General features: G+C 35.3%; 1 protein-coding gene across 7 annotated transcripts in view; it reads left to right on the top strand.

Moving 5' to 3' along the window:
* The window catches only part of CTNNA3 (catenin alpha 3), a 1348033-nt gene that overhangs the window by 1071951 nt on the left and 252244 nt on the right, over positions 1-23838 (top strand). The window lies entirely within an intron of this gene.

The raw sequence follows: 23838 nt of genomic DNA, 5'->3' as shown, positions 1-23838 counted from the left end.
CAGGCAACTGGGGTTTGAGCCTGCTGGGGAAGTCTAGGAAGGACTATAGAGTGTACCTCAGAATTATCTTACCTAAGGGGAACAGAATTCAATTTATTCAGTTGTTCATCCTTGATAAAGACTACCCCTCCTCAGAGGTGTTCTCAGACCCTCCTGCTGGGCCAGTCAAGCTCTTGTGGCCAAAAAAAGCCACCCACAGGCAGAGTAACAGTTGTTGTAAGAGAATTCAGTAGGACTGGTGAGTGCAGTTTGCAAGTATGAGCAGAGTTCAATTGGAAAGCCTCTGGATTTAACTGTTGGTAAGACTGAGATGGAACTGGACGTGCTGTGTCAAGATACAAGTGGAGCATCCATAGTGTCTGACAGGTCTGAAAGTCATAGTTTGGTTACACTGAGTGGTCATAAAAGTGGAGTCATTTGGGGACTGTGTAAGGAAAAGGGCCAATAAAAGTCAAGAAGTCTGGCAGGGCAGATGGATAGTTATGGAAGAAATTGTAAGAGAAAGTCTAGAGGAGTCAAGACGTGGAGTCTAGCACTTCAGAGCTTGGGAAAAACTGCAAGCAGGTCTGTTACACATATAAGGGAGAAACCTCAGAATATGTATTATGACAGCCTAGAAGTGTTTGTTCATACGTGACTGGGATTTGTGACACTGTACTAGTACTATGTCTGAGCTGCTGAGTACCTTTGCCAAATATTTTCTTCTTCTAACAGAAATTTTTATACCTCACTGTGTGGACTAGTGGGCTGGTGGACTAGGATTACTTAAGAGCATAATTTGTAAGTGAAACTATGAGAGAAACATGGAAAGTATGAACAAGACACATGAACTTCAGGAAATAGTTCTACAAGAGTGAAATCCCCTACATCTCCAGTATCCCTGGGTGGGTATATGAGAAGATAAACCAGTGAAAAAGCATAGGTGAACCAGTGTAGGGAATGCACTTTTTTCCTGTTAAAGCCATCTAGGAATGAAAAAAGTTTCATAATCTCTCTCACTTGGATATTCTAGTATTTAAAAATATTCTTATTATCAAAATGGCTTGCTTAATAGCAAATTAAATTATCTGGCCATTATCCCTGTATATCCTCACATCCAGCAGACCTCTTTAGGGCAGGAAAACAATCTATTATAATTATTCACAGCCTTAGAGGGTTGTAATTTGTTCCTATAGTCATCTCTTTCTCAAGGTAAATTGTTTTTTTAACTCAGTTTCTTTTAACTTTTCCTCATAGGAATAATTTAGTATTTTGTGTTCTTTGCTAGACCTTTTTAAACCTTTCAACAAACTTTTCAGAGAAGACTACCGAAAAGCACACTGTTAACTAGAGCCTGTCCAATGTCAAAGTAGAAGATGCATTTTTATGTTATTGCTATTCATACAACCAACTACTGTTAGCCTAATTTTTTCCTCTTAAACACCATGATTATTGGATAGATAATGACTTCCTTTTGTTTTTGTTTTTCATACTATTGTTGCCTGTATATCCCTTCTCCATTCTGATTTGATGTGTTTGTTCTTGGTCCCAAATCCTAATGCTATTCAACTTCATTGTGTATCTAAATGATTCTTCATGTAACTCATCAAGTTGCTTTTAAGTTTGGTTGGTGACCATACTTAAATTAGCATTAATTAGAAATAAGAGATTATAATCTTAGTTCCTTCATCTAGATTGTTAACAAAAATGTTAACCATATTGGCCCTTTATATGACTAATTCCTGCTGGATAGCTCCAGTTAAGGTCATTAGTCTTAAGATACCTTAGAATCTGATGTTCCAGCCAGCTGAGAACACACTGGTAGTGTATGGTTTGAAACAATGCTTTTGTTTTTGACTTTTGAATTTCAAAGTAGAGATATTCTTTCTTCAAATACACTTTAGGACAATAAAATAGATAAAAGCAGAGCTTCTGTACTTTAAATGGTCTAGAGGCCTTTGGTCTCTGCCCCTGCACCCCTAGTCTCCCAAACTGCCTCCAGGGGCTCCTCCGTAGACCCACAGAGATTGCTTGCAGGATGGTGCATAAGCCTTTGTACTTAACTTCTAAGCGAAATATAGGAGGGAAACAGAAGTCTCACTCAGGTATAATTAATGAAAACCTATGATTTTTTTTTCCTTTGAGGACCATCCCTTGATCATAGAAGATAATAAAATTGATCTGGTACAATCATCTCTTTAAAAGGTCACATGTAATGCTGACCAATAGCCTGACCTTAGAGCTGCAGAGTGTTTGATGCTTTATGCAGAGACTCAGAAGAGTGTCAGCATTCAGGCAGTACGTTTATGATTATGCAGGTTTGGGGGGGGACTAGGCCCGTGCTCTTGAGAATGTTTGTGAGTGTTAGTCTCATCTCATATCTGAATTTTCATGAGTGCTCTTTAGTGCCCTTGAGACAGTAAAATACTAACAAGAACAGAATATGATATCTCATAGTTTTATAAAAATATGATTATATCTGTCTTTAATATTTATTTTGGTAAGTATGTTAGCTATTGTCTAGATTATTTTTTTAATTTCTAAGTGAAATGCTGTGACAATGCTGGATTCAGTGTATGGACAGATGAGGTTGCAGATTCTCATTCTTCACCTTGGGGAGGAGGGAGTATTAATATTTTTATTCTGTTTGATGTTTAACATCTGTGTAAATTTTACAATTAAGAGCCCCTATAATATAATGGTTGAGACTGAAACAAGGAACAAATCTCACTAAACCTCAGTTTCCTCCTTTAGAAAATAAACTTGGTATTATCCCTACTTCAAAAAATTATTATACTGACAATTGAGCTAATAGAAATGAAGTACTTAGTAAATAATGGTCTCTCATAATAAGAAGGTCTCCTAGTAGTATTGCTATTGCCACTGTGAATAGTACTAGTATCGCTCAAGCTGCGTATTATTTTTACATCTTGAAGAATGTTAGCTACGATGCTGTAGAAATACGTTCATGGAACAACATGAAGCCAAAACCCAAAGAGTAACATGAAAGGGTGAAGTTCTAAACAAAGAGTTATGTTTTTTCTCAAGATATTGTTTATATAAGACAATATCCCTGTTTATTAACATTGAATATCTGAATTATAGATGATTTAATGCAAATTTTGCTTTTGAACTCACTTTAAGCTAGCATTATAATTCTGTATATTGTTTTAATTAACCTGTTGATACATACAAGGAGGCTCAATGACTCATCTTTTTGGTGAAAGGTTCTTAATCAGAAATAGAGGAAATTTATAAAGCACAGCATGATTGGATTGTGAGAGAATAACATGAGTGGCCAGCACTGAAATCCTCTCAAAAACAGGAAAAGATTCAGGAAAAATTCATCCTATAACAGCTATTCATAATATAACTTTCATATATTTTGTATGTGAATTTTCATATGTGACTTACCAAAAAGCACATAAAAATACAGAGACGCTTTCCAAAGACAAATGTGAAGATTTTCAAGACTATCATAAATTTAGATTTTCTGTGTTAGTTTTCTAACTTTATTTCCTGGAAGAGGAACATATTTGGGATATCTCACTGAATGGAAATTAATTTTTGAAAAAACAAAGGAAATAACACCCAGTTAAATGAACCATCTTTACATTGGACATTTAAATGGCTTCTAGAAGTGGAACATAGTTCAATACACGGCTTCAATTTGCGTAGCCAGGAAAACCTTTTGTGTCTGATTCTACTGTACTTATAGGAGTGGATAGATTTATAGCTTTCCCTGGAATTATATATAATTTTTAAAATTTAGATTACTTGCACTGTCATCATTTCATTGGACTTCATTATCCATAACTTCTTTTCTTCATGACCTGAAAAATGTCTTTTATTTGTCTTCTGGATGGAGCTGCTGTCTGTCTCTCTGAAGTCTCACGCTCCGACTCTCAGAAAGTCTAGTGGTCAGATAGAAGCTAACTAGTATAGACGATTATCTTGTATAATTAGAATTCTGTGTAATTCAGTTTGGAAATGAAGAAATAGTGAAAGAATATTGTGTAAAATCAAGACATGCATTCACACCATTCTGCAATACCATTGATAATGCTACTTTGCATATCATTAGTTTCTTCACTGTAGAGGGAAATGAAAACAGCATTGAATTACTGCTTTTACCTAGTAAAGTAGCTTAAAACTTGGACTTAAAATGAAGGACAAACCACTGTTCCTTAAAATTAGGAATAAAGTGAAAATGTCCATGTTCCAAAGCAGTGCAATGTTACGGATGCTTTGCCCTGAACAGGAAATATAATAATAATAATAATAATAATAATAATAATAATAATAATAATAATAATAATAATAATAATATATTATTATTATATATATATTATAATAATACTGATTACCAAGGAAAAAGTAAAACTATGCTTTTAAATTATATGATCAACTACATTGAAAATCCTAAAAAATAATCTTACAACAACAAAAAACTCATTCCAGTAGAACTGATAAATGAATTTAGCAAGATCACAGAATATAAGGTCAATGTCCAAAAAAAAATTTATAATGGAGGAATAGAAAAAATAAAGATAAGGGCAAAATTAAGAAGCATGCAGTAGAGAAATACAATGAAATTTGAAGGTTTTTTTCCTATATAGCAGCACCTTACAATTTTAAAAAATTTTTAAAGAACAATATATTACAGCATTAAAAATAACAAAATAAACTTAGTGATAAGTTTAACAAAGATGTATGATATCTAAACTCTGGAAATTATAAAATATTATTAAGAAAAATTAAAATGACTTAAATACTTGGAGATTTATCATAGTCCTGACTGGGAGACTCAATATTGTTAAGGTGTCAGTTATCCCCCAGTTGATTTATAGATTTAATGCTGTCCCAAACAAATTCTCAGCAGACTTTATGAAGACTAATAATTCAAGGTGTTTACATGGGTATACACATTTGTCAAAACTCATCAAATGATACACTTAAAATTACATGTAAATTATATTGATAAAGTTAAAAAATAATATTTTACCCAGTAGCCAACACCTTAGAAAAAAGGTAATTTTAATTAGATAGTCCTGCTTATGGTACTAATTAGAACTAATTAGAAAGGCCTGCATGGACTACTGAAAATACTAACATTTCACATATTACAAAATTAATACCTTTCTACTTTATAACTGGCTGCTTGCCACATATTTCTGATGCATGGGTCCTCTTGTTGTTGATTTGTATTCCACATTTTTGTGACTCACTACATATTATCTTAGATCAGGGGTTGGCAAATTTATGGCTTGTGAGCCAAATTAAATCCAGCATTTATTTTGTATTGCCTTTGGGTGAGGACTGATTTTAATATTTTTTAAAAGGTTGAAAACTTTGAAAGAAGAAGAATATTTTCTGGCATGTGAAAATTATATGAAATTCTAAATGTAGGAATACAGACATACTCATCTCTGTCTATTGCTCTTTGTGCTACAATGCCAGCAGAAACTCTATGTCTCACAAAGCCTAAAACATTTAAACTCTTTGGCTCATCGCAGAGTAAATTTTACTGACTCCTGCGTTAGATAGTCTGATGTGGCTCTTTACCAAAGTTTTGAATGACATGTCCAAGGGTCCAATTGTCTTTCCTTCTGAATTCCTTGAATCACTTGGCCACCTAGAGCAGCTTCCATTAATCCTTCCTATTTCGTCTAGGGTCTCAGGCCTTTTTCTCCATCCTCCTTTCCACCCTGAGGGCTTGCATTCTTCTGTGCTCAAATTTTCTTACCCTTTCTTTGTAGGTTGAACTATCTGTGCCTGTTTCTTTGTAAATTTTATTCATGACCTGCTACTTTGCAAAGAGTGTCCTTTAGTTACTAGAACTCAGCTTTTCCAAAGGCTGTGAGGATTTTTTTTTTTAACATTCTTTTTGAGTTTTTTGTTCATCAGGTAAAATTAAATTTTAGCCTACCCTTTATCACACATTTTGGAATTCAGCTTTTGAGACTTACATCATGTTGAAATTCATCAATTTTATTAAACTATTACACTTTTTCCTTTCTTTAGATTAACTATAGTGGTAACAATGCTTCCAAAGATTATTGGATTACACAAGAGGTTTCATAAAATAAGTATTTGCTAAGTGAGTTTAACATGCAGTAAATTAGGGTGAGTATCTGCCTTGGTTTCCTTAGGACAGATTTCGATTATAGCCCCTTCTACTCTCAAAAGTATCCAATTCAGATGATATATTATGATCACTCTAGTTTCTGGGTCCTGACTGTCCTGTCAGAGGCCCCATGGTACATCACTTTCGCCCACCAGGGTTCCGAAGTGCCCTGGCGCTAATGATCATAGTTCCTTATCAAGCCCGTTTTTCCAACCCCAGGGAACACTTTCTGTCCACAGGCTTCACTGCTATCAAATGTTACCTTCTTCTCTTCATGCTTTGCAGACCCTTTGTTGACTGTGGAGAATCTATTCAGACACCATTTCAAATTGACCTAATGTACAGGAATTTACACCTTTCCATTTTTCATTGTTAAGTGGATTTCCTGAATTCATCTTAGTCACTCTACTCCTCATTCTCACAGGAATCTTGCCAGGGAATACCAGTTAAAACACTGTCCTTGGAAGTGACGGGACTCCTTTCTAGAACCAGTTTGTAAAGAAGCCAATTACCAGGGGGCTTTCTAAGGGAACTTAATAAAAGACCCGAAGCAGAGTAACCTTAGCTTTATATGCAAATTTAAATCAAACCTCTGGGGGAAGAATTCTGTACTGAGGCTCTTGCTGTTTCCTTTGAAAACAAAAGAGTTTTAAGGCAAGGAAAAGAAGAACTGCCTACTAGCACTGGTCAGCAGAGCTGAAATTCTCTGTTCTCAGCACACTTAATGGCCTTGCTCATGTGTACCCCGTTCGAAGAGACTTTTGACTAACGAAACAGAGGTGACTAGAGTAAGAGTGTTCACTGAGAAACCTGTTGGTTAAGCTACAAAGCGGCACTAGTCAGTGATCTCTGTTGCTCCTGCTGAGAGAGGTGTTCAGCTTGACGTCTTCCTGGGAAGTGCTCTTTCACCAAAGGGTCAGAGCTGCTGGACTGGCAGGAGAGTCCATGGTCCAAAAGGGCTTTGATGCAGACTAATCGTGCACTCAGAGGACTCCACACAAGCGCTGCTCTGAGCCTCTGACTCAAAGTGGCTGAGTTTAAGGAGCCAAGTATTTCTCTTTGAAAATACCTTCAGAGGAAGTAGCTAGCATTGTGAGTAGAAAAATAACATCAGGAAGACATATAGTTGTGGAATCTTAAAGGATTTTTGTTGTTTGTTTCTGATGAATTAATTGCTAAGTAACTTATATAAATTACTCTGAATACACTTGTATTAGTAACTAAATAAATTGGTAAATATGTTAAGTGTTAGATCTAATAATAAGTTTTTACTATTTTCTATTTTGTTTTGATTTTAAAACTCTTAGGAGGTGCTGATCATTTACTTCAAATAAAAAGTTTGACTGCCTACATTTCATAAGTAACTTGAAGAGAGAAATAAGTCTTCCAGAGAAAAGAATCTGAAAAATTCAATCGATGAAGTGATGATATTTAGAAAACAAACTTTGGCATAACTAATAGAAGGAGGGATATTGAGATTTTTTATATTTCCAGTATCTGTAAAGTAGACAATGGAGTTTCAAAGGGAGAAATATTCTGGAGTCTGATAGCAAAGGTCGGTAAGTGAAGGGAGGAACTTGAGGTCCAACACTGATGGGGAAGTAATAGGATGAGATCCGAGGTCTTTGGGCACCTGGTTCGGGACAGTATCCTTTACCTCAGGAGAAGGAAACAGCCCAGTGTTTTTATGCAACAGGAGCTCTTCTACTTCACTGACTTCCGTTCATTAATGGGTCAGTTATAAACAAAGAAATCCCAAGAACTACTTTTGGGGCAGTTTGTTGAAGAACACTTACTTTATAGCTCTCTTTCTCCCTCCTTCAGATTCAAACACAGAGCCCTCCTGGCTGTTCCTCCGATTTGCCAGAGTGTCTTTCCACTTACTGTCCTCTCTAACCATATGCTTCCTACAAGAATTTGCAGAGCAGATTTCTTCAGGGCTAATTTATCATTACTTTATATAACAACATGTATAGATCCTATATAGAATCGTATCTAAAAATAGCATCTCCCAATTCAGCAACCCTCTGTCTTCTTGCTCAAGTTTACGTTTATCATGATGTTACCAGTGATTAGGTTCTTGTCTCATCACAGAAAGAATTCAGATATGAGACACGGAGGTTAAGAAAGAAAAGTGAGGATTTATTAAGGAATAGATAGTAGACTCTCTTCAGAGGCAAGACATGGAGGTTAAGAAAGAAAAGTGAGAATTTATTAAAGAATAGATAGTAGACTCTCAAGGGGAGAGCGGGCAGGCTCAGGTGAGTGGCTGCCCTCAGTTTCTTTGGTAAGTTGGTTACATAGAGTGTAAAAATGAACAGGCAGAATATTCATTGGGGAGGGAAGGGTTGGAGTCATATTCCCTGATTTTCATTCCAACTCCACCTTCCCGAAGGGAGGAAGAATTTTTGTCCTTGTTTAGTCTGGATCAGAAGTTTCATGGCATCAGTGCATGATGGGTACTTCTAATCTGCAAGGCTAATTTTATTGAAATAAGGATATAATGAGCAAAAGGTTACATTCGGACACTAGAGATTCCTGCCTTTTTCTATCTTTCTTTGTCAGCCTTCAGGACACTTCTCACCCCAAAATGTGTGATTTCTTATCAGTCCAGAGGTTCCTGGTTGTCTTTGCCCAGGGACCCCTGTTGTTTACATGATGCAAGGTTTTCTGCATTTGGCCCTGTGCCCTTCTACTTTTTTGCCCAATTCCTACCATTTGGCCTGCATCCCCCTTTCTGTGCTCATGTCTAACTATTTGCCTGCTCTAACAATGACGAATGACATATTGTATACCTATTTGTTTATCTATTGTCTGTCTCCCCATACGAGAATGTAGGCGATGTGAAAGAAGGAATTTTTAGACCTTTAAAATAAAATTAGATGTTACTTTTTTTTTTAAACAACTAAATAAAGTGATTGATTTGGTTGCCAAATTCGACATTTGTTTGAAATATAATCACTGGACCTCACGGAATTAAGAGCAAGAAAATTGTGACTTCATTATATTTTATATTATAAAAAGTGACGGACAGTAGGGAACTACCTTGATAAATATTTTCACAAATAATTAAAATGTGCTTGATCTTTGGTTTAAGATAGTTTTGAAAGCTTGGAGGATTTTTACTAAGTGTTGTATTTTGTGACCACTAATATGATCACAGATGCATACACATGTCTTTATCAATGTTATTTGTCTCAGTACAAGCTCTGTAAAGTAGGATATATGTAGTTGTTTTAAAATGTCCTTTATTTTACCTTGTGCAGGTAACAAGATTCCTTTTTAAAGATATGGACAATTGTAGAACAGCCCTGATGTGGCTTCTTGATTGTATACATTAGCTGTTGGGTTGTGGGAGAAAGATAGATCCTTGAGGATGGAGTTTGTAGAACTTGCTGAAGTGTCTTTTATGCACATTATCTTCTATTGTCAGTCCCTTGGTATTATAGGCTCTGAAAAAATCACAAAATTATCCACAAATTTAATGTTTAAAATGTGTTTTATACTCTCTTACATTGCACTGTTTGGAACAGAAATCAGAAATTTAATTAAAGTCATAAAATATGGAAAGATACCATAACAAAAATTATTTCTCAGTCTTAAAAATGCTGTAAACTATGTCTTAACCAGTCCATAGTGGTCTCTTTACTACAAAATATAAAAATAAAGCCAGGGATTTTTGCATATCCTCTGTTATCACTAAAATTAGTGGTTTGGGAATAAATTCAGAGTACCCTTTCAACAAAAATTTATGTTGACAATACATTTATGGATGGCTAACCTATTCCAATGAACTTTGCTAATTTAACTCTTGGAAGATAGCCTTACTTTAGGTTTGCTTCACAGTGCTTCATCTTCAAGGAAATTCTCTTTCTTTGAAATATCTTTGTGACCCTGAGTAAGTCAGATCCTCTTTCAACTTTGGATTTGCACTTGTGAAACAGGGAAAACAAACATACCTGCATAGCAGTAAGGTTGATCTGAGTTTAAATGGGATAACACAAGCACAGCATTAAGCCATTTCCAGCACATTGTAAGGGCTCCATAATCGGTATTTGCACTACAACTTACTAACTTGTAATACAAATATATTTGTTACGTGTTTCAGGGATGACAAAAGCTAGCTGCTATAACACAACTCCCCAGATTTCAGTAGCTTACCTCAGTGATGGTTTATTTATCATTCATACTTTGGTGTGATGCTAGCCAGTTTCCTGGATAGGTCTCTACTAGGTGATGACTCAGTGATTCAAGATCCTCCAGTCTTTTGCTGCTGCCATCTTTATAATGTAGTCTCCACTGTCACTGCAGAAAGGGAAGAGACAGTAGATGATTAAACAGGAAGTTTGATGACCAGACTTCCATGTGGCATACTTCCCTCTACATCCCATTGGCTAACACTCAGTCAAATAGGACCCAAATCAACTGCAAGGGAGCTAGGTAAATGTCTTCTTCCTTTAGGTTCAAGAAGAAGAAATGGGATTGGTGAACATCTGACCATTCCTTGTCACACACTTTTTGTTCCAGTAATTATTGCTGTACAGTGAATTATCCCAAACTTAGTGACATAAAACGATAATCAATGTATTATGCTTGTAAATTCTATGGATCAGAAATTGACAAAGGGCGTAGGCTTGTTCACTCACATGTCTGATGTCTAGACCGAGAACTGGAAGACTGAGGATAGCTATATTTAGCCTCTCATGAGGCTTGGCTTTCTCACAGTATGACAGTCCGTAGGTATTTGGCTTTTTGCATGGCATTTCTGGAATCCAGGAACAAGTGTTGTAGTTAACAAAGCACGTTCAATATTTCATTTTCTAATCTGATCTCTAAAATCATGCACTGTTACTGCTGCCATTATCTGTTGGTTATAAGCAAGTCCAATGCCTCCCGAATTCAAGAGAAGGAAACATGAACCCCACCTTTCAATGGAAGGTGTGGAAAGGACAAAAGGAACATATGGGATGGGAAATAATGTTGTGCTCATCTTTGGAAACTACAATGTGCCACACTTTTTATTAGCATTGTCATCATCTTTATTAATAATAATGTTTTCACTGATTAGCTTTGTGTATAGCTTAACATCTTAAATAAGTAATGGATACATTTAGAGAAGATATTAAAATGTGGCAATTTAAAACTCTATTAACTAGAGTATTTAATTAATCAGAGCTCCAAAAACTGTTATTAAACAAATCATCACCGGCAATAGTTTAAGAATATTTCCATTGGCTTATTTTATTACTTAATAAGCAGAAGGCTTAAATTATGATCACAATCTTTTTGATAACTTCTAAAAAATTCCTTTGAAATAGTAATATCTAGGAAATACAAAATAGAATAAAAGTCTTGAAGTATATGAAGAATATGAAATTATCATGAACGTGGATAGCACAGATTGAGAAAGGTATCACATTAAGGATTAGTTTTCTCTCTGTTATATAGTCTCCTCAGTCAACCACTTGACAAATTCTTGAGTAATCTCTATCTTTCAAACACTATGCTAAATTTTAAGGACACAAACACGAGACATGATCCTTGTTCTCAAATAACTGGCATTCTTATGAAGTAAAGAGATACAATAGAGAATGATAGGAATTTATTGTGATAAGTGCTATACTGAAAGCATATAGAATCGTTGGAGATTTTTGATTCTGTTGTGGAGAAAATCATGCAAAGATGTAAACCTTTGGTGACATTTGAATTGGACTTTGATGAATAAGTTGAAGTTGTATAGTTGGAATTGTGACTGAGAACTTTTGCACGGATATAGAGGTAAAGGCAAGGTCAGAGAACCGTAATTAATGGATGACTAGACCCCAGCATACAGGTGGTGGAAGACTGGAAATATAAGAAGACTCCAGATTCTTAATATTTTTTAATGCCATGTCAAAGAGATATGACCTGTCCAAATGGTCAGAGGTACAGAATCACTGGGATTGGCACAGAGTATTCAAGATTCATTCCATAGGGTTTGGGTTGGCGACTAATGCTCCACCTCACCCACCACAGTCATCCATCTCAAGCTGCCTAATTTGAAAATTGAGGTTCTCTTACTAAGAGAGAAAGGAGAGATGAGTAACTGGGTAGATGACAACAAATCACTTACAGTATATTTACTATTAGAGGAGGACAGGAATTTTAATCAAACTCTACCTCACTGAATATATTGATCAAATGTAATTTTCAGGAATTGTTCTTCCTTATAATATGAAACCTCTCCATAAGGGAGTTTGGAAGAGTGGTAAAGATTATAATATTAACAGTGATGGTAATAATAATAATAGAAAAGAAGTAAAGCTTGTGTTTGGAACCAACAAGTATTTTTGTATTTGCAATAAGCTGAAGCCAAGCATATGCCAACAGCATTTCTTACTGCCTGACTGTCTCCGAGGAGATATTGGAAATCAGACTGACAGTCAGGCATGTTCACCACTAGAGCAGCCAAGGTGAAGGGATTGAAGTGCTGTCTCACTGGCTTCAGGGACTCATTGAGTCTATTCCAGAATATAACATGCCACTGATTACAGAGGATTTGGGTGTTAAATTGACGGAAGAAATTGCTAATCAAAATGCAAGTGGGAGATGTAAATACAAGAAGATATGAACTCACCAATTAACGCACAGAGAATCATTTTTTCCCTCAGATTCCTTGTTTCGTTATTAAATCTGAAGCTTTACACGTTAGCTTCAAAAGAACCACATCAGTCAGAGAAAGTTGAAAGATAGTGTGTTATGCTGTGATGAGCACTGCATTTTAAATCAGAAAAGCTTATTCCTGGTCTCAGCTAAATTATAGTATCTGTAGGATCTGGATTTGTTTCCTTAACACATTGTTACACTGTGTCCTATTATATAAGGGAAATAACTGCATTTGTCTTGCCAGTATCACATATTTTAGGGGGGAGGGCTTCCTTTCTTCTTTCCTTCCCCCTCATTCTTTAATATATTCATTGGCTTATTTTTATTCATTTATGTTGACAAGTTATTGACATGTGTCAATAAATCTATCAAATATGTAGACATATAGACATGGAGGAGATAGATCTCTGTTTTCAAAAGGTTTATATTCTAGTGGAAAGAGAAAGTAAACAATTAAAGAAAGATACAGACAAGGCAGTTAACGATGAGTGATATGAAGGAAGTAAAGAAGGATGTGATGGAGAGAAAATTGGCATAAGAGATAACACCTTAAGTACAGTAGTCAGGGAAAGGCTCTCCTGAGGAGATCCAATTTAACTTCGTTACTCAGAGTCAGGATGAGTCAGCAATTTTAAGACAGAGAATGTTGCAGGCAGAATAGAGTAAAAGCAAAGGTGATGAGACTGGGAAAATGCTAGTTATACCTAAAGGAAAGGAAGAAGGCACCGTGTCTAAGACTTAGTGACTGGAAGAGGGGAGTGATCTAATATGATTTTAGAGAGCTAGACAGAGAATAGATTATTCTGGCCTTGTCAGATATGTTAAGCAGTTTGAATTTTGATCCAAAGTATTGGGAACAATTGAAATATCATTAACAGGTGAGTGAAATGATCCCTTTTGAATTATTTTTTAACATTTTTTTATTGAGCTATAGTCCTTTTACAGTGTTTCGTCAAATCTCTTTTGCATTTGAGGAAGTCCCCTCTTGCTTTTGTTTAAGGTTGACTTTCCAAAAATGCATTAGCCAAGCAAAACTAAGTTTGTTAGACTTGGTGCAGTAAAGAATACCACCTTGACAGTCTTACTCATGTTGCAAAATGGGGAAGACAGATAATGCTCTTTATATCATGTTAAGACCTGTGCTGAAAGATTTTAAAGGGCATATTTCAGGAGAAAAAGAATTGGCAGGGGGTTTTTGATACAGTAGATTTGGATGGGTGGACACAGTGAATTGAGGATCATGAAATGAATCTAGATGAGTTTGTTAGTCTTAATAATCAGTTTAGCTGGATCAGTTTTCTCTTCTAGGGAGCAGGTATTTCCCAGGGGAAGCAGCTAAGTTATTATTGCTTGATCTTTATATTATGAACACAGAAATAAGAAAGTCTACCCAGTCTCGTTGTTTAACACAGGAGCAGGGAATTACATTGTTTTCATTTCTCGCTAGTCCACAAAAATATGCTGTTGCAGGTGGGGGTTGGCAGGCACAGAAGTGAGAATACCAGATACGAGTCTGGTGCAGTTTTCCAGGCAATGAATGACACTGACATAGATGAGTGCTGCTCTCTCCAATACGATACTTACATGTGCCGACTGAACGCTTGAAATCTGGCTCATGTGGATTGAGATGTGTTACAGAAGTGTAAAACCCACAAGACATTTTGAAGGCTCAGTAAGGAACAATAATATGAAAGATTTCATTTATATATTTTTATATCTGTACCTGTCAAGTTGATGTTAATAATGTATTTTAACCAAATATATCAAAGCATTATCAATTTGACATGTAGAAATGATTAATTTATTAACATGGCTACTAGAAAATTTTAAATTATGTATGTCGCTTGCATTATATTTGTACTGGACAGTGCTGGACTAGAGAATTGGCCAAAGAAGCAGGCAGATTTGAAATTTATTTTGGAGATAAAATTGACTAGATTTTCTGGGAATAAATACTGGAATTTGAGGAAACGGGAACTAAATTTAGCTCTTAGGTTTCTGGTTTGGGGCCATTGTGTGAATATGAGTATGACTTAATGAACTAGGGGAGTCTTGCAGAAAACAGTTTGAGGTAGAAGTTTGATCCCATGTTAGTGGACTCATTGGATGTTTAATTTACTTCTTTACAGATATATAATATGGGTCATTGAAATAAGTGATTTTGAAATATAAAGCAAAAGTTTGGCCTGTCATTGGAATTTGATTTCCCTTAGCATAGGATATACTCACACTTGGAGTAGGTATATTAGGGAAGAAAAATAATAAAGAAGCTGTAGATTGTTATTTTGATGACTGATAAAATATGAAGATATGTCTATGTTATTTGGAGACATAGATGATCAAGTAGGTGATGTGTGTTCAGATACACAGCACTCTGGTGTTGGAGTTTCCTGGAACTGATGACTAAGGCAGCAGCCAGCAAAAGGCACTAAGGACTCCAACTGCAGGTTGAGAACACTGCCAGCGTGTTGGGACCAGCACACCCCTACAGCGTAGTGCTCTGAAAGAGAAGTTAAACAATTCTCTCCTTTCCCTTTGGAATGCCCTGGGGACACTCTATGATGTCCTCACACTATAAATGGAAGAGTAACACAAAATTAGCCTGATACTCTGACAACGACTGAACCCGCCCTTTGAAAGTGAACTCTTCATACTTTACATAGGCATGAAGTCATACAGTTGTAAAAATTATGTGTAGGCTTTTGACCAGAACTTTAGTTGTTAATGACTTCATGTGTCTCAATTCTAGCCCAGTTTTTTTTTTTTTTTTTTTTTTTAATAGTCTTAACAGTTTTTGCTTTTGAAACATGCTCTTTGCTTGGAAACCGTCTTCTTTCCTGTGTCCTTATGAATATCTTCAGAATCATTAGTCTTTGCACAGTTTTTGAAAGAATTGTTTTTAAATGTCATCTGTGTCTATTGATTTGTTTTGTTCCAATATGTTTTACAAAATCCTGCTACCCTACCTGGTCTATTCTGGTAGCTCCGATCTTGGCTTTTGCCTGGTTCTCCGTACTTCCTATAATGTAAAGATTTAGTTCAACCGGTGTTTCCTCTTCCAATTATATTTTAATTGCTATAATTAGTGTTTTTACCATAGATACAATGAGAACAGCAGTCTCAAATCACTTTTAGAAGAAAGCATCCATCCCTGCTTGGGTTAGAGCTGAACATAGATTCACCCACTGGCTATATCCAGGCACTTCCTGTGTGACACTAATGAACATCCCGCCACCTCTCCTCACTATCTTGTTGAAACTTTATACCCAAAATACAGTAATGAAGTCACTGGGTTAAAAAAAAAAATGTGTGTATATATACATACATACATATGTATGTGTGTGTATGTGTATATATATATATATATATCAATATCAGTAAATGATAGCATTTATGTTATAAAAATAGCACATGCTTGTGATAACAAATTACTATAGGACAGTTTATTATAAAAATTTAAGCCCTGACTTCTGTTAGTCTTTCATTTCTTCTAGGCTAATTGCTTTTAGCTATTTAGTATGCATCTTTTTAGATCATTTTCCACATATATTCTGGCACATCTGCTTGTATGTATGTATCTTTGTTTGGTTGGTTGGTTTTGCAAAAATAAGACCATTCTATGCCTTCTGTTGTGGAACTTAATTTGATTTTTATGATTTTCCAATTTCATTCATTAGGTTCTCTTAGTTTCAACCTAAAATGAAAGTTAGCATAGACCCATACTAATTGTAAATGACACAGCTCTTACAGGCTTTTCCTGTAGGTGAACAAAGAATGGAAGAAAGGGAAAAGGTGGCCACAGGTACATTCAAGGAAAAGTGGAGGCAGGTACTCATTTAAGCCCTTGGGTTGTAAAATACGGAAAGCCAACGTAATGCCATTAATCTTGCATTGCATTACTGCAAAGGTCACATCATAAAACACTAAAATGATAGAACTGAGTTGAGTGAAAAATCATATAGCTCAAAATCCTAGGTAGGCTTTGAGTCCTACAGAGGTGAAATGACTTACCTAAATGCATACAGCTAATTAGTGTTAAAGGATTAAAATTCAAGTCTGACTCCAAATTCAGTGGACTTTGATGTTACCACAACCATAGGTGTAACCTAACAAAACGACAAGCAAATACATTGTATCAGTCAAATATAATTGTGATATAATGTGCTTAGTACAACATACTGTATTAATTAAATACAATTTAAAAAAATCACTTAAAGAACTGGATCTGAAATCATTGACTAAGAACAGGAAAATATTAATATAAAGATGAAGAAAGGGACCAGTTGACAAGTAGCTTGGAGGGAAGGTCAAATTCGTTTCTCTATAAGAGAAGTTGAGGTAGGAAGATCGAGTGAAATAATTTAAATGTATTGAATTTGCTTAAGAAGTGAAGCAAAGAGAGAATGCCCTTCAGTTTAAAATAAAATTCCCAACAGAAACTGAGAAGATCAAGTAGAGGTAAAAACTGTACCCTTGAGCTGCTGATAAAGAAATGTAGCCTGAGGGAAGAAAGTTTTGGTGAGAGATCACTACCTGACAGGAACTTTATGTACATTCGCTCATTTCACCCTTAAAGAAACCGTTGAGGAAGGGATTTAAATAACCATTTTATTGACAGGAAAGGAAACGATAATTTAAAATGACTCTCCCGAAGTTACTCTGACAGACATTGGTCCGACAGTTTGCAGACTCAGGCTCCGAAGCCTCTGTTCATTGTGCTACACATGTTGCCTTTATTAATCACTGAAGTGATTGTGTTTATGTTACACTATATATCCAGAGTTCCGGGATGTGGAGGTGGGGGAGATTAATTTTAGTATTTCTGATCTATCCTTAAGAATTTAGAAAGCATAATTACATTATAAAGAAGGTAATATTTTTAAAAAATGGTTTGTTAGACACTGCACATTGTCTTACAAAGATTTTCTAGGTATAAACTTCTGTCATTTACCTATTTCTGTATTTCCTTGCTTATAACTGCTTGTTTGGAGCTTGAAGAAATTTGAGTGGCTAAAGATAGGAATTAATAGCCAAGGAAACAAGTCAGAGCTGAGAAGTTTTTCTTCCCACTGAGATTTCTACTTGCAGGTCAAGCCTTTCGTATGCACTGCCTGATTTTGCAGGTTGGCCCTGGTATAAAGACTTGGAGTCAACATGGGACAGAGACAGACTTTGACGCAGAACTTTTCTATTTTCTCAAAATCCTGCTACTGTTTTATATAAACAGGGAGTTGCTCTGAGTCAGATAGGTCTCATCTGGTTCTGTCATTTGCTAATTTGAATTCTTATCCCTCTTGGAGGAGAAATTGTTTTAAAGCTAAAGCTGTTGACTTGCAAGAGCAGGGCTTTTTGAGAGTGAAGAAGAAAAGATTTTTGAAAAGCAAAAGTCTAATCTTGAAGTGATACGAAATTTATTAACAATAAATAGATTTAAGAGAGGTTAGAGGAAGAGTGAAATCCCTTTACCCCCTAGAAGGTATATTTAATAGATTTACCTGTCTTGGGAGATGAGTGACAAAGAAAGTCTGAGGCACTAGGCCAGCCTGGACCATACAGCCAGAGCAGAGAAGGCATCTGAGGCTCCCCAGCCTCTTTGAGGATGAAAACTTTCTTGGCCATGCCAAGGTGCCAGCTGGAAGGGCAGGGCCAACACCTGCAGAATGTCCTTCACCACTTGAGTGATAATTTGTCGCCCATATTGAAAACCTTCTTTCTTCTTATTGCTGTTCAGGGCTAGCTGCCCACGTGTTGCCTGGATTATGCAAAAGTGACTCCTCTGGTATCTCTAGACTTTACTCCTCTTTGCTGGGACTGCTGTCAGGCCAACTCTCTTTTTAGTGACTATGGACATTTAACAAGTTTCTCCCATCAGAAACAAAGGGAGAGAGAGAGAGAGAGCGCGCCAACAGGCAAGGCTTTGGACACTCCTCGCAAAAGCAAAATTATTGTGAAAGCAACGCTTCGGAGCACTAGGGCTGTGGTGGATACAGTTTCACCAGTTTGAGGTGTCTGCCTCAGGCAGGGCTACAGCAGTGGGAAAACCCTGCGGCCATTTGAAGAAGATTTCCCACACGAGGATGCTCTATGGCTTCTGAGTCCTCACTGGCTATTTTACTTCTATCTAAGTTCATAAGGGGCAAGGTAGATGGACCTAGAATTGTCAGAAAGGGATTCTTGTACATACGTAACCTTGTAGTATTGTCAGATGGATCTTTATATCCCAGAACATATAAGCAAATATTGCTCGCTAAATATTAGTATGAATTAGAAAGCAAGAGGGATGGTGAGAAGTCAAGGAAGAGGCCTGAGGACCCCCTTTGAAGAGATATATTGTCTTTCTGCATCCGTTTGGCCATTACATGGAATATTAATGTGCACCTGCACTTGGTGGTAATGTTAGGGGTGTTCACATGATTGATCAAAATTGTTCCACCAGCCACGATGCAATAATGACGGATTGCTTTTGTCAGGGTAGCAAGTTAGGACTTTTTACCTTAGACAGCAAAGGGGACAATATAACTTAGGCCTGAGCCAGATAACAATCTAGATTTAAAAAAGACATGTATTTTAGACAATAGAATTAGACAAGTATTCTGTAACTGAGTAGAAATGATAGTAAATATGAAAATGAATATATATGTATATGTATGACTGGGACATTGTGCTGTACACCAGAAATTGACACATTGTAACTAACTGTACTTCAATTAAAAAAAAAGAAATGATAGTAAAAAGAACTTAATTCTACGTGTTTTCCATTAACCACCTTCTCTTCCATTGAGATTTTAAACAAACCATGAGAACTCCTTTTATTTTCAGCTGTAAAATACCTTTGTATTCCCCAAAGAGTTGTTCTCAGAATAAGTGGAGTTGATGGGTATGAAAACAGCTTAAAAATGCAAATTTAAGGAGATATTTATATTTACCTGATCCCTGGAGCTAGAAACTTGGCCATCATCCTGACAGTGCCTTTTCAAATTATCAAATTATTCACCAAATCCTGCCATCTACAGACACTCAGTCATTTGTTGTCATTCTGTCTGACCCAACTACCCTTTCTCTACAATAATTTTTACTCAAGCTTGGATATCTGCTTAGATGTGACTTCCTTCTGGAAGGATTTTCTCAACCCTACTTATGAGTGAGATACTCTCATATATTCACGCAGTACCTTGTGCCTGCCAATGGTAGCACTGATTACAGCTATATATTGTATTTTCTGTTAGACTCTAACCTCCAGGGTAAACCAAGACTCTCCCCTTCACTATGGCATCATGATGCTTGGCACATAGTAGATACTAATTAACTAGTTTTTGAGTGAGTAAATGAATGAATGGCTTGTTTCTAAATTTAAAATTAGAGAGGAATATTAAGATGAAAAATGACAATTAACAGTAATGTTTTTAATTAAGAAATGATTAATATTTTAAAATATTGTGATGTCTAGGACAAATCAAATTTAAAATATGTTCACAAATTAGTAGGTTGATTTTGATACTTTATTTGAAAATCACAAATATTTGGGAACTATAAGTAATATAGTACCGGTATATATTAATTTTTATTCTCGTAAAACCTTATATTCTTTTTAAGGTTCCATTAACATATATAAAAGTTGATATATGTCACAAACAATGCTTCTGCTAGATTATATTAATGCTTTTCATATCTCATAGACAGATGTAGCATAGTATTTAAGAGGATGATCTTTAGATCAAACTGCTTGTAATTCAAATCTGGTTTCATTACTAATAGCTGTGTTTCATTAGGCAAGTTGCTTAACGTCTCTGTAAATTTTTCCCCATTTAATAAATGCAGTTGATAAATCCCCTACTGAGGATTCAGTGCTCCATGCATATTAAGCACTTGGAACTCTGGGACATAATAAATGCTTACTAAATAGTTAATATTTTATTATTCAAAAATGTTTATATTTCTAATTTGTGAACTATGTTTAAGGATAATTAGTATCATTCTTATATTCTCAAAGCATTTTGATATACTGAAATATCATAAAGTTTTTCTTATACAGAAATTGAGCTGTATTGCTTTGATATTTCCCTCGTTAGTTTAAATTTGCCAACGTGGAATACTGGAATTTCTGGATTACAAGAGTCTCGTTCAGTGGGTTTTACTCTACTATAGTGCTTTGGTGGAAAGATTTAATATTTTAGATGCTAATTTACCCTGAATAACCTGTAAAAATGCAGCTACAACCTAATTTTCAAGGGTGAATTTTTGGAAATGGACAAAATTATCCTAAAATTAATTCCTAACAACAACAAAAATTAACCAAGTGGCTAAGAAAACTTAGAAAATGAAGAATATGAGGGGGCAGTTTCAACTGTCAGGTATTTAAGGAATTTCAAGGGTACAGTGTTAATCGTCTGCAACTGCTTCCTCAAAACAGAGACAAATCAGTGGAATAAAAGCGATGCCCCTGAAGGAGACCCTAATAAGTGAATGTGTTGGGGCAGGCCATGCAAGGTGGCTTCTGGATACTGTCTTTTTTCTGGAGAGCATTTGTGTGCCTGGTATTTTCATAATTCCCTTCGAAGGGATTTCACATTCTTACCATATAAGTCTGGAAACCTAGCCATGGATTATTGGAGCAGAGATCACTTCTCATCCGAAGTCATTCATGTAGAACGATCAGTAGTCTATAAGGCAGACCAATATGAGAGGTCTATGCTATTCAGTGCTGATGTTCTCTACTATATGTGGTAATTGGCTGATTCAGTCAGATACTTTTCTATGGATGATACAAAAATGTTATAGAAATATCAATAACAGAGAAGCAGTTGCAGAAGCCAGAAGACACAAAAATAAAAGACGGTAGTGATGTGATATGAAAAAGCTGTGAATAAGCAGAAATAAATTTTTAAAGAATGTAGAGTTTATACTGGCAAGAGAAGACAAACCAACAGAAGCACAGAGAGTAGTTGAGTCACCACAGAAGATTGGATTGGGAGTAGTAGATACCTGGTGATAAGATAATAATAAAATAACAAGTTTATTAGAGCTGTAACATAATCTGGATATGCAGGACATGTCACACCTGCCATTCTGAATCCACTCTAGTGCTCCTAGGGGTATTTTGATTCCATGATAATGAAGTAGTTTTGTACTGGTGTTCTATACTTTGGACTAACAGGCTCTTTGTCCTGCCCTTGTTATGTATAGTGAGAATACGGTGTATAAAGTTACTAGAAGTAAACAGAGATATTCACAATTCAGTTAGTAATTTTAAAGGCTGTAATCATTCTTATAGGTAAATTCAGAGTTCTAGAGTTGAACAATTTGGAGAAATACTCATATTTCCACATGCTGTGTAAATAGAAAATGATGCAGTGTCAATAGCATTAAACTGGATTAGAGAAAATTCATTTCAGCGATCACTTGTACTGCTTCTTGAGAGTGAACCTAGTAAAAAAAGTTTGAGATAGGTATGGATTTTGACTAGAGAATCCTGAGGGCAATCGAAAATCTGAGGGTAATTGCTCATTATTTTCTCATGAACAAGCTGAGCTACAAATCCAGTGTTATTAGTTGTAATAAATCATTTCATGATGAATTTTATATATTAGTCATTATTTTTGTGTGTGTGGGTCTGTCTCCTTTTGGCTGAACATAATATTTTTTTGGATTCACCCATGTTGTTGCTCATGCCAGTAGTACATTTCTTTTGATTGATAAAGAGTATTCAATTCTATTAATATGCCATAATTTGTTTATCCATACTCCTATTGGACATTTATGTTTTTCTTATTTTATGAGCTATTATGAATAAGGATACAGTGGACATGCTTATTCATATTTTGAGGATTTTTAAATTCCGTGTTTTAGTAGTGAAATTGTAAAGGAATAGGGTAGATATGTCTAACTTTTTAAAGAAACTCCCAAAATCCTTTTCAGAATTCTTCTACCATTTTATACTCCCATCTGCAATGCATGAGAGTTCTGATTGCTCCACTTCTCAACGTTCACTTTTTTTAATTCTTTTTTTTAGTATATAATTTTACTGAAGTATAGTCAGTTTATAACCTTGTGTCAATTTCTGGTGTACAGCATAATGCTTCTTACTCTAGAGAATACAAAATGGTATCTCCTAATGATTTTAATATGAATTTTCCTGGTGATTAAGGATGTTAATCCTTTTCTTTATTGGCTAATTGTGTATCTTCTTTTCCAGATATCTGTTCATATCCTTTGCTCATTTTTGACCATTTTTTTCATATTTTTATTGTTGATTGTCATCAGAGTTTTCAAAAATATTCTTGATAAGGGTTCATTTTTGGATATGTGTACTCTGATTGTATTTTGTCTCCAGTCTGTCTCTGTGGTTGTTTCTATTTTCTTAATAATTTTGATAAGTGGAAAAACTTAATTTTTGTAAAATCAATGTATGTTTTTTATGGTTAGTGTTTTTTGTCTTGTACAAAATACAATTAAATAAAATAAATGGATTAAAAAGAACTATCTACTCAAATATGTGAAGATATTCTACCTTCTGAATGGTCTTGAGTTTTGTTTGTTTTTTTTTTACAAATTTTATTTTTAATTTTTTTAATTGAAGTATAATCGGTTTACAATACTGTGGGGGTTTTTTGTTTTTGTTTTTTGTTTTTTAATTGAAGTATAATCAGTTACAATATGTCCGTTTCTCTTGTACAGTATGATGTCCCAGTCATGCATATATATACATATATTCGTTTTCATTAAAGGTTATTGAAAGATACTGAATATAGTTCCCTGTGCTATATAGAAGAAATTTGGGTTTTTTAAAATCTATTTTTGTATATAGTAGTTAACATTTGCAAATTTCAAACTCCCAAATTTATCCCTTCCCACTCCCTTTCCGCCATAAGATTGTTTGCTATGTCTGCTGGTCTGTTTTGTAGATGAGTTCATTAGTGTAGTCTTGAGTTTTACATTGGGATTTATTATCTATCTTAAATTAATTGAGTATTCCCATGTATTTGGAATTTTAAAATGCTATTTTGTTTTTATTTTACAAATATCCCTTCCTCCAGTTAGCATTTAAAACAGTTATTTGGGTTTTCCCCCTTTTGATTTTGATAGCTGTC

The sequence above is a fragment of the Camelus ferus genome, chromosome 11, assembly GCF_009834535.1.
Source record: "Camelus ferus isolate YT-003-E chromosome 11, BCGSAC_Cfer_1.0, whole genome shotgun sequence".
Taxonomy (NCBI): domain Eukaryota; kingdom Metazoa; phylum Chordata; class Mammalia; order Artiodactyla; family Camelidae; genus Camelus; species Camelus ferus.
Note: the sequence above shows the minus strand (reverse complement) of the source record. Positions and strands in the feature narration are given on the sequence as shown.